The 10,586-nt window shown below is 29.6% G+C and overlaps 1 long non-coding RNA gene across 1 annotated transcript; it reads right to left on the bottom strand.

Moving 5' to 3' along the window:
- Nucleotides 1-1,444: 1,444 nt before the first annotated feature.
- LOC111041566 lies at nucleotides 1,445-2,553 on the bottom strand. The gene is made up of 3 exons (XR_002605342.1): nucleotides 2,356-2,553; nucleotides 1,660-2,258; nucleotides 1,445-1,523 (listed from the first exon to the last, which is right to left on the bottom strand). It is a non-coding gene; the product is annotated as an uncharacterized LOC111041566 (long non-coding RNA).
- Nucleotides 2,554-10,586: the final 8,033 nt, after the last annotated feature.

Below are 10,586 nucleotides of genomic sequence, written 5' to 3'. Positions count from 1 at the left end.
TAAAAATACGAAACAAACCACAATATAACAAAATAAAATAAATACGGCATTAGTCGCGTGTGAGCACTGCGCTCAGTTATTCGTGACTAATGACTTTAACCTTCAACACAAAGCAGAAATATTGATAAATTCATAACATCTGATTTTTTCTATATTTGTTCATATGTCGATAAGAGGTATTTATAGTTTCACACGAAATACACCAGAAACAAGCCAGTGATGACCAAACTCGTTTAAATGTGAGCGTGGCGCTCACATCGCGACCACTGACGGGTTAATACTTGACATTTTTAGGTTAGGTAACCTAACCTAACCTTAAGGATGTTCCTGTAACATAACAAACTTCTGGGTTTCAAATAGGATAACCCCTTTTTTACTTTTAAATATTTAGCAGATATATTTTTGGAGAATTTTAATGTATCTAAATCAAAATTCTAACAGGGAGTTCTTGAGTTATATATTTTTGTGTATTAATGATGGTATGTCTATAGAAATGGTTAAGAAGATTTGGGGAATTATGTCTGTATTGCCACAGGACAAAAAGTAGTACACAAAATATCAGGAATTTCGAAATATGGTCTTTATAGGTATACTTAAAAACTCTAAAAATCAGAATTTGAATAAATGTAATATTAAGGTTAAAAAATGGGGGTGAGCATGTTTAAAAAATCATACATTATATTTTTATTTTATACTTTTATAATATTTAGTCATAGTTACAGTTGTATCAAATTACTCAAGATAAATTTAATTTAAAATGAATTACCTTTAATAATTGAAATTATCTGTAAATCTTTTATTTTAAATTTAGTCTGATCTTTATCAAAAGCCCTGCCTGTCCAAGAACAATCGATTGCAAGTTGATTGGTAAAAGTTTTTGACAATATACGTCGTAAATGAGGTTTACCGTCATTACCTCCAATTGAGCAAAACATAATTTTCTAACAAACAAGTCATATTATATAACTTCAATTTATAATTTTAAAATAAGGTAAAAAATAAGATTAAAAAAATATACCAATTTTTCTCTGTCATTATTATCAATTTGTAATAGCCTTTCGAACTCTAAAATGTCTTCTTTTTTTGAAAAAGGAAATTTTTCTAAAAATATTTTATCTTCAAATTCATTAGATATTCCTAATGTTGATACATTAGCTATAGTTAACTTTTTAATATCATTATTTAAACTATTCATCATATTCCAGAGTCTCTGATTCATTAAGCGATTTGCTACAAGCTCTTCATAAATATGTTGTACAATTTTTGTATTTCCTTCTATAACAACTATTGTATAATATATTTTATGAAATAAATGTCCTACTGTTGGTACCAAAAAAAAATATTAAGCAATATCAGAGTTTTTCAATGTCCATTTATATTTTGTATTAAATTTAATGAGTAATGTCTAATGTGTATGAATTATATACTAAATAATCTATAAAAAAATTAAAAAATTGTATATTACCTTCAGGAGAATCTTGGGAAAATGTTAATGGTTCATTTTGAATTTCTAAATAATTATCCTGTCAAACAAAAAATAATGAATATTAGTTTGATTATACAGGTACCTCCTATTATAGTCACTTTTTAAGAAATATTAAATATAATATTTAAGAGGCAAGTTGTTTGCAGTAAGTTTAGATTTGTTTAGAACATTACCTGTGGTTCTATATATGATGAGTCATATGTCAACGGTTCTATCATACTTGAGTGTTGTATCATTGTTGAATTTGGTGAAGTTAATGATTTAACTTCCAGATCTGTATAAGATTTTTTTTGGTTATCAGAAAATGCTGGTACTGCCGAAAAAGAAGAACTTGATAGAACATTTGTATAACAATCAACTTGACTAATAATGGAACCCGGTTTATTAAATTCAATTGATGAAAAATTATTGTCATGTGTATAAGTCGATGTAGACGGTTGTTGTTGTGTAATTGTGTTAGTATTTACTGTTTGAATTGCATCGGTATGTATTGAATTTTGTTGAGTTCTTGTAGTATTAAACAGCAATTCATTTTGTATATTACAAGGTACAATAGTATAACTTGAATCTTAAAACAAAGTAAATCAAATAAACAATTAATATTAATAATTTGACAGAGCTAATAAATATTTACCTTCATTTTCACTACTATCACTAGAATCAACAATTTTCTTTTTTTTATTTCTTTTAAACAGATGATTATCATTTACAATGCTCTCTTTGTCAGTTGATTCTATTTCAATTCGCTCATGCCAAGCTTTACTTAAATTACCTATATACCAATAAAGTCAATGAGAAAAAAATCAACATTTATGTTTAATACATGTATATACTGAAATTACAAAATTTAATGATTGGTTTTTACATACTGTAAGTTTTGTTGCCACCAACTACACGGATTTTATATTGATTCCAGGACGGATCTGGACTTACAGCCTCTTGTAAATCTGTACTAGTTACCCTTATTGATGGCCAGTAACAAAATTGTATACAATTTTTGTGTTTCTGTTTCAACAAGCCAGTTAATTGGGACTACACTATGGTCTTTTTTTGGAGAAAATATGACGACTACCCATTTTTGTTTTTTAGTATGAAACTGAAAAGACATTAGGTATCAGGTAATATGTATAAATGTATAATGTTTTGGTAAAATATTTAAATAATAAGTAAGTATAGTAGGTAATTCAATAAGACAAAATAAAATTACATAGGTAGGTACCTACAACTGAATTAAAAAAATATTGGAATCAATTTAACTTAGGTAAATGTAACTGCTATCAAAAAGCATTAAGAGGCTGTTCTGGTAGCAAAATTCGATCATAAAAACATGCTTTCGTACTTCCCATTTTCAAGCACACTAAATTATTATATTATATACTTACAAATTATTCCAGATAAATATAATAATACAGTAAACTATAATATGAGGTATTTTAAATGATTAGATATATAGTATTTGTTGACATAATCGAAATTCAAAACACTATAAAGTCTGGGCGATTTGGAACACGGTATTTTTATTCTAAAATGGATCTTGCACTTTAGGTTTATTATAAACCGTTTATACTAATATTTTATGTACCTATAATAGGCTTTTGTAATTGGTATTTAAAATAGAATAACAAAAATCTAGACTCAGTCACCCAAACTGATGGTATAAAATAAATAAATACCAGTTTTTTTACATATTATTCTGACATAAGTAAAAATAAATTGTTATGATAGGTATCTAAATATGAATTGTATATTAATTAGTTTAACTACAAAAATGCTTACCTTTTTCAAAGTATTCGACATGCTAGCAGCTTCTTGATGTCAGACTTCAGAGTTGTAGAACGAAAATGCAGCCACAGAAAATGAAATTATGGAAATACACAACACGAACACGTTAACAGCGACGTGCAGAAAAAGAATAAATATAATAAAATAACCTCAAATCGTTTAAGATTTACGTGGGGACAAAGTGTTATATTAATTATTATATTGTCATTGGTGTTTGTTGTCGCGACGGCCGACAGGCGAAACGGGCGGCCCATATAAACACTATAATATTTATCATCATAATTTAAAAATAGAATATTCGGTAAATTATCGTTTACCTAAAAACATGATAATATCATTACCATGATGTAAGATACGAAACATATTTTACAACACATTTATTACACATAAATGGAATGGTTTTTCGAAATATTGACAATCTTCAAAAATGTATGTTTTGCAAAAACCTTCCTGTAATTATTTTATAATATTACATTGTAATGTTTATTAAGGAACATAAAAGTATATATTACTGGAATGTTTGTAACAGTATTTTGCACGGTGGGTACCCCATAGCTAATATTTACAAGTCTTATTACTAAAAACTGTAAAGCATCTTTTGCATATAGTTAATTTACTTGAATGTTTTGTCTTTTGTCTTCGTATAAGTCTAGACAAATTATGAATAAAACAATAATGCGATGTTTCACCTTCATTAATTAAAAGCAGATCGAAATGGTTTTTTTCTTCAACATTATTTATATATAATGGAAAAACAATATTTTTAACATTTAAACCATAAACGTTAACTGATACATTATTTTTACGTTCAAATGTTTTAATTTGTTTAAGTGGTATTGGAAAATCGATACAGTGAAAATTTAAATCACTTTTTTCTTCAAGAATTTTAAAATATGGTTTGTTAAATTTAGTTTTATCTGCACGATTATTATATTTTGATAAAATTGCATATTTGAAACATTTGTTATCATTGTTTTTTACATTTATAACAGCTTTCTTATTTCGTATAAAGTTAGGTAAATTTAAAGGGTACCACATGATTGCGTATGATTTACTGTGCAACGTTGCCAAATTTATGTTTTTATTTGAGATCAGTAAAATTTAAATATTGGAAAAATGACTTAAGTTACGGTACCACTTGGACCGATCTTGGACAATTTCAAAGTCGATCATATTAGAATTTATTTTAAGGGCCACGCGCTCTATGTTTCTTAATCATAGTCGATCAATAAGTTGATTAATAAGTCTATCCTCAAAGGTGAAGTATATTTTTAGTAGACCGTGACCAAAAAAAGTTTGGCCAGCTTTGTTCTATAAGTTCAGAGCAAATGACAACAGTGCAATTCAAAGTTGCAGATAAAAATCGTACACAATCGTGTTTTACCGAAATTAAATAACGAGATCCGGTTAACGGGTTTACAATATTAATCCTTAATTGTAATGTATCAATTGATTCTAAACACCAACCACTTCCTCGAATCATAAAATCCGATTCTTCTTTAATAAGCTTATTAAACATTTTTTAAAATAAATTTTCGAAATTTTTTTTAACCTAAATGCTAGCATATTCTCTGTTTTAAATGAAATATCTCGGCGTTCCTGTGTTAACACCTGTACGTAAACACAGTCGAGATACAAGTTAAATTTAATACTTGATTGTTGTGTCATTTTTTTTAATTTACAAACTATCATTTCAAAACCATAGTCAAAAAATTGTTTAATGGTAAGTGTCCACTTGAGATTATAGCTCGAGAGAAAGTCTCGAGATTGATCTCAGGATGTTATCCATTTGAGATCAATCACGGTCTCGAGATAGGTTTTTGAGACTCGAAAGTGACATTAATCTCGAGACCAAGACAATTTCGTGTCGACTAGAGAGTTAACACACACAGTCTTGTGTGTGACTTGACCGCGAGTACATGTGTTTTTTACAAATTTGAATGTTTTTTCTTTCTTTTATTACAAAATGGATTCGCGTCAGGCCCTAGCTTTTATAATTGCGCATAATATTGTACAAAAACGAAAGCTAAAAGAAAAAAGAAAAAAGAAATGTTGGGTTAGGAAATGGGTGGACCGTCGAAGTGACTTGGGAGCCGCTTCAAATCTTGTAAATGAGCTTCGGTTGGAGGATGCACAGCAGTTTAAAAATTTTATTCGGATGTCTGCAGTGCAATTTGAAATGCTTTTGGATTTAATAAAACACCAGATTGTCAAGCAAGATACACAATTGCGTGAAGCGATTCCTGTTCATGACAGATTAATGGTCACCCTCCGTTTTTTGGCTTCAGGTACGTATGTGGTTTTATACCTAGTTTTATATATATAGTAGAATGAGAATAGATGAAGATCAAATAAATATTTTAGCTCTATGAGTAAAATAAAAAAAAACAGAATTCGATTATCTCTATCAACACGGGAGATATTGCTCTGTGTAAATCTCCGTGGGACATCCTGCATATATATTATATATACATGTTTTTTTGGATTTGTTAGTTTCAAGTATCATTTTCTTTTTTAGGAGATGCTTACAGTAGTTTGCAATACCTTTTTCGCATTCCACCTTGTACAATTGGAAGAATAGTCTTCGAAGTATGCCAAGCTATTTATGATAATTTAAAGGAAAAATATTTAAAGGTATGTAGAAACATGTATTATTATTTTTTTTTTTTATTGAACAATTTCTTAATTAATTTTGATTTAAACTTAACATTTTTAACTTAATATTTTATTACATATTATCACTTATTATCACTGTTTTACGTAACTAGAGTACAAATTTAAATAATTATATTTACTTAAAACAAATCAGTGAATGAATCATAATATTCTTGGGTTGTCTGAGGCTCTTTACTTGTTGACGGAGGAATGCTCTCAGCGAAAGTAGGTGATGGCGTAGGCATTGGAGTGGAGCATGATGAAGAATTTGTACTTGAATAGGTAGACCAGTGGCTTCTTTCGTCCATTTCAGCAATATTTGCTATTGATTTACGAATCTCACTTTTCAGTAGCCCTCTGTAGTAATCTGATTTTAAAGATTTTAATTCCAAAGCGACGTAATCTCCAAAGCGATCAAAATCGGTTTTCGGCTTTTTCATAATGTCAATAGCTTCCTTTAAATATGTATCTTCATCATCGTTAGTTTGGGACTGCCTTTTGTTGGAACTTTTTTTTTTACTCGGTGTTGGTTCATTTAGGGTTGGCTCACTCTGCGAACTTTCCAAGTTTTTCTGGATACTCTGAAAAGTAAGAAACTAAAAAATAAAGAATGTGTGTTGTGGTAACAACAAACAAGTAAATAACCTGGGCCAATATAATATATTAATAAAAAAAAAAATTGAATTCAATAATAAATCATTATATACGAAGAAAAACGATTTTGAATGGACACGAATTGTCAGTCTAGTGTTATATCTAAAACCATTTTATAGTAAATCGTTATTTTACACTTGAATTTAAAATTTTAAAATTTCTATAATCTTAAAAATTTAAAATTTAAACGCTTGTAAAATTTTTTTATTGACTTAAGCTAGATTTGTTTTTATAATTATTTTAAGCAATAATGTATTTTTATTTCAGTGTCCTTCTAGCACAGAAGAATTGAAGAAATATGCAGATCAATTTGCATTAAAATGGCAATTCCCACATTGCTTTGGAGCAATTGACGGCAAACATATTACAATAGTGGCTCCACAAAATAGTGGAAGCCTTTACTATAACTATAAGAACACACACAGCATTGTTTTGATGGGAGTTGCAGATGCCAATTATAAATTAATTTATGTTGATGTTGGTTGTAATGGTAGAATTTCTGACGGAGGGGTGTTCAATAACTGCTCCCTACACGATGCTTTGGAAAGCAAACAGTTAACTCTTCCCGAACCAGAAGCACTACCTCAAAGACATTTGCCAGTTCCATACATAATGGTAGCAGATGATGCCTTTGTTATGACGTCATACATTTTAAAGCCCTATGGGTTCCGAAATCAACCTGCGCCGAACCGAATTTTTAACTATAGACTAAGCAGGGCTAGTCGTATTATAGAAAATGTATTTGGCATTATGTGCAGTAAATTCAGAGTCCTCCGTAAACCAATACATTTAACACCTCAAAAAGTAAAATATGTTACTCTGGCAATATGTGCATTGCATAACTTTTTGATTTCTACATCAAAATATTATTTGTGCCCGGGTTCAGTTGATTCGGAAAATCCTATTACTCGTGAAATTGTAAATGGCGAATGGCGAAATGAACTTCAACCAGAAGGAACATTGTTTCCACTAGAAAGGGGACGGCAGTGGAATTATTCAATATCTCAAAAAGATGTGAGAGACGAATTTAGAGAATATTTTATGACAACTGCTGGTGAGGTTCAATGGCAATATCAATTCTTAAGTTGAATAATTATAAGTACATACAATTTTATTGACATAAATACAAATTATTTAAATATTATACTAACCATGTTTGACGTAGTTTTTGTTGGTATAAAGCAGGGTACAATGAACTTCAATGCAGAGAAAAACTTCCATTTACTTTCATATCTGTCATCTGCACCATCACCACTCTTCACTTTTTTCATCTTTTGAAGTTCGTGTGAAACCTGAAAAGTTCAATTGAATAAAAAAAATATTAAATTACTATATAAATTATTATATAATATTATTAATTATTTTTAAATTATTTTATATTAAATATACAATTTAACAATTAATAAACACACCTGATTACGTAAGTTATGTATCTTTCTTTGTACCTCATTTACATCACAATTAAATTTTGTCGCGATTTCTTCAAACGCATTTGTTTTCTTGTCACGATTCCTATACAACTTGTGATTAACATTCCACAAAAATTCCTTTTAATCGTAAAGATTAATTAATTCAAAAATGTCGTCATCTGTCCATTGTCGTGCACTCATTTTAAATTAATTTAATTTAATTTAAATAAATAATAATTAAAAAAATGTATATATTATGGTAAATATTTAACACGGGTGCTCTCAGCTCTTCAAACACTATAGGAAGACTGGAGACTAGATCTCAAGAGCAGGAATGAACGTGTCCACTCGCGACACATGCAGTCTCGGTGATTAGTAATGACTTGTCTCTGCGAGTACTCTCAGGTTCATATACATTTGTGACTTAAGTCTCGAGACTGCTCTCGAGACTATTTAATCTCAAGTGGACACTTACCATAAAGTCTATGAAATCATAATCATTTTTTAAAACAAACGTTTTAGAACATTTTTTAAACCGATTTAACTGAATAAGACCGCTTCCAATTACGTTCATACGTGTTCTTTTTGTTATTACATTTCGCTGCATTTTACTGAAATTAAAATTCATAAAAATAATGTAATAAAATTTAAAATTAACTAGTATTATACAATTAATGTGATTAACACTATTGATTATTTTTGCAAACGTTACCGTTAACCATGTGACGCGGTCCCGCGCGAAGGCAGTTTAAATTCAAACGGCCTTTACGCGGAAATCCGCGCTGTGCTTCTCGAACAAACCGCCAACCGACGACGGCCGACACCAGCGCGCGACACCCGCGCTAGGATCCGTCGACCGGCCACCAGGTGAACTGGATCGTCTGGATCGGTCGGATTACTTCTGTCTGTACGACCGGCCGACTAATACGTTCGTCCGCCTTTTGTTTTTTTCTCCGCTACGAATCAGTGTTATTACTTTTTTTTGGTTTATTTTTTTTCCGTATGTGCTTTGATCACCAAAAACATCAATAAACTACCGTATAACGACACAATCAGTCTGCGTACTTTCTTTCGTTTTGTTGTTCCTACAACTTCACGACGCTACCTCGCCCCGAACGTCACTCACTAGCAGGACCACCGTCCCACACTCGCGAGTTACGCGTCACATGGAACTATCTAGTTTTATTTATTTATTTGAAATTAATTGTTTCAGCATATTACATGTTATTACAAGTCTTAGGAGGACGTGATACCTGCATGTGTTGTCTTTGTCTTACAAGTGCGTAACATAGCAAATTTTACGCTCAGCAGAACACTCCATTAGTTTAAAAATTAGTGCGAATTCACCTCTTATAAAATCTGAAAGTAAGATTATTATCTAGGCAACCTCATAGGTTTTTTATTATATTTTAATTTTAACGCGAGTTATGAGTATTTTAAAATTGTAAATTTTTTATACATCTTAAAATACTTATAACTCGCGTTAAAATAAAAATATAATAAAAAGCCTATGAGATTGCCTAGATAATAATCTTACCTTTAGATTTTAAAAGAGGTCAATTCACTTAAATTTTTAAATTAACGGAGCTACATGTGTTCTGCCGAGTGTACAATTTGCTATGTTACGCACTTGTAAGACGGAGACAACACATGCGGGTATCACGTCCTCTGTTGAATGTTAGTGATATAGGTACTGATAAGCTTATAATTTCAAATTAAGTTATTATATAACTAGATAAAGATTAATTTACAAATTTAAAGTGTAACTAACTGCAAACTAATCGGTAATAAAGATAAGACAATATTATTTTAATATTTTACTTAAAATTATCTGATAATTGTATTTTATACATAAATAATTGAAAATACATTTCGTTAACTTTACATCATTAACTGCGTCGTGTACACAAGTTAAATCATGGTTTTGATCGCAAATTAAATCATGAGTTTCTTTTAATGATGAAAATCTACCATTTTTAATTATATAACCTAATTTATAGCTTAATATAATTTCATTATTTTGAAAATTAATTTATTTTAAATAAATTATTTTATTATTATCAATGTCATATGCAGTCATATTTAACAATATATTTGAATTAAAACCTAATCTTAATAAAATATTTTTATCAGAACTACCGTTCCATAGTAAAATAATCGTATTTTGGTTATTAAAATTAAGATAATTTTTTTAATTTTTACTAGCAAATCTCTGGTTTTAATATAGGAATAATTATCCATTAATATTATTCTTCCATTGGGTGATATTATTAAAGGTCAACCGTGCATAAGTTCAATTTTTGATTTTATGTGAGTTTGTGTAATAGCTCCAGAAATTAAATTGTTATCCTTCTGTTATAATAATACATAGTTGTACTTTATAAGTCATATATATAAATAATTAAATAAAAATGTTTAAGGGGGTTGGAGCATAGGATATTTTAAGGAGTAATATTTAGGCAGTTCTTATTACATGCATTTTTGAACGGTGTCATTGTGTGAGTAGTTAATGAACATTAGTGTGTGTAATCTATTATCTGTGCCATTACCGCGTTGTCGTTCCACTGGCGTCTACCTATCGGCTGCAATATGCGGGTGTT

The sequence above is a fragment of the Myzus persicae genome, unplaced genomic scaffold (genome assembly GCF_001856785.1).
Source record: "Myzus persicae strain clone G006 unplaced genomic scaffold, MPER_G0061.0, whole genome shotgun sequence".
Classification (NCBI taxonomy): Eukaryota; Metazoa; Arthropoda; class Insecta; order Hemiptera; family Aphididae; genus Myzus; species Myzus persicae.
The sequence above is the reverse complement of the archived record's forward strand: the minus strand, read 5'-3'. Positions and strand labels throughout refer to the sequence as shown.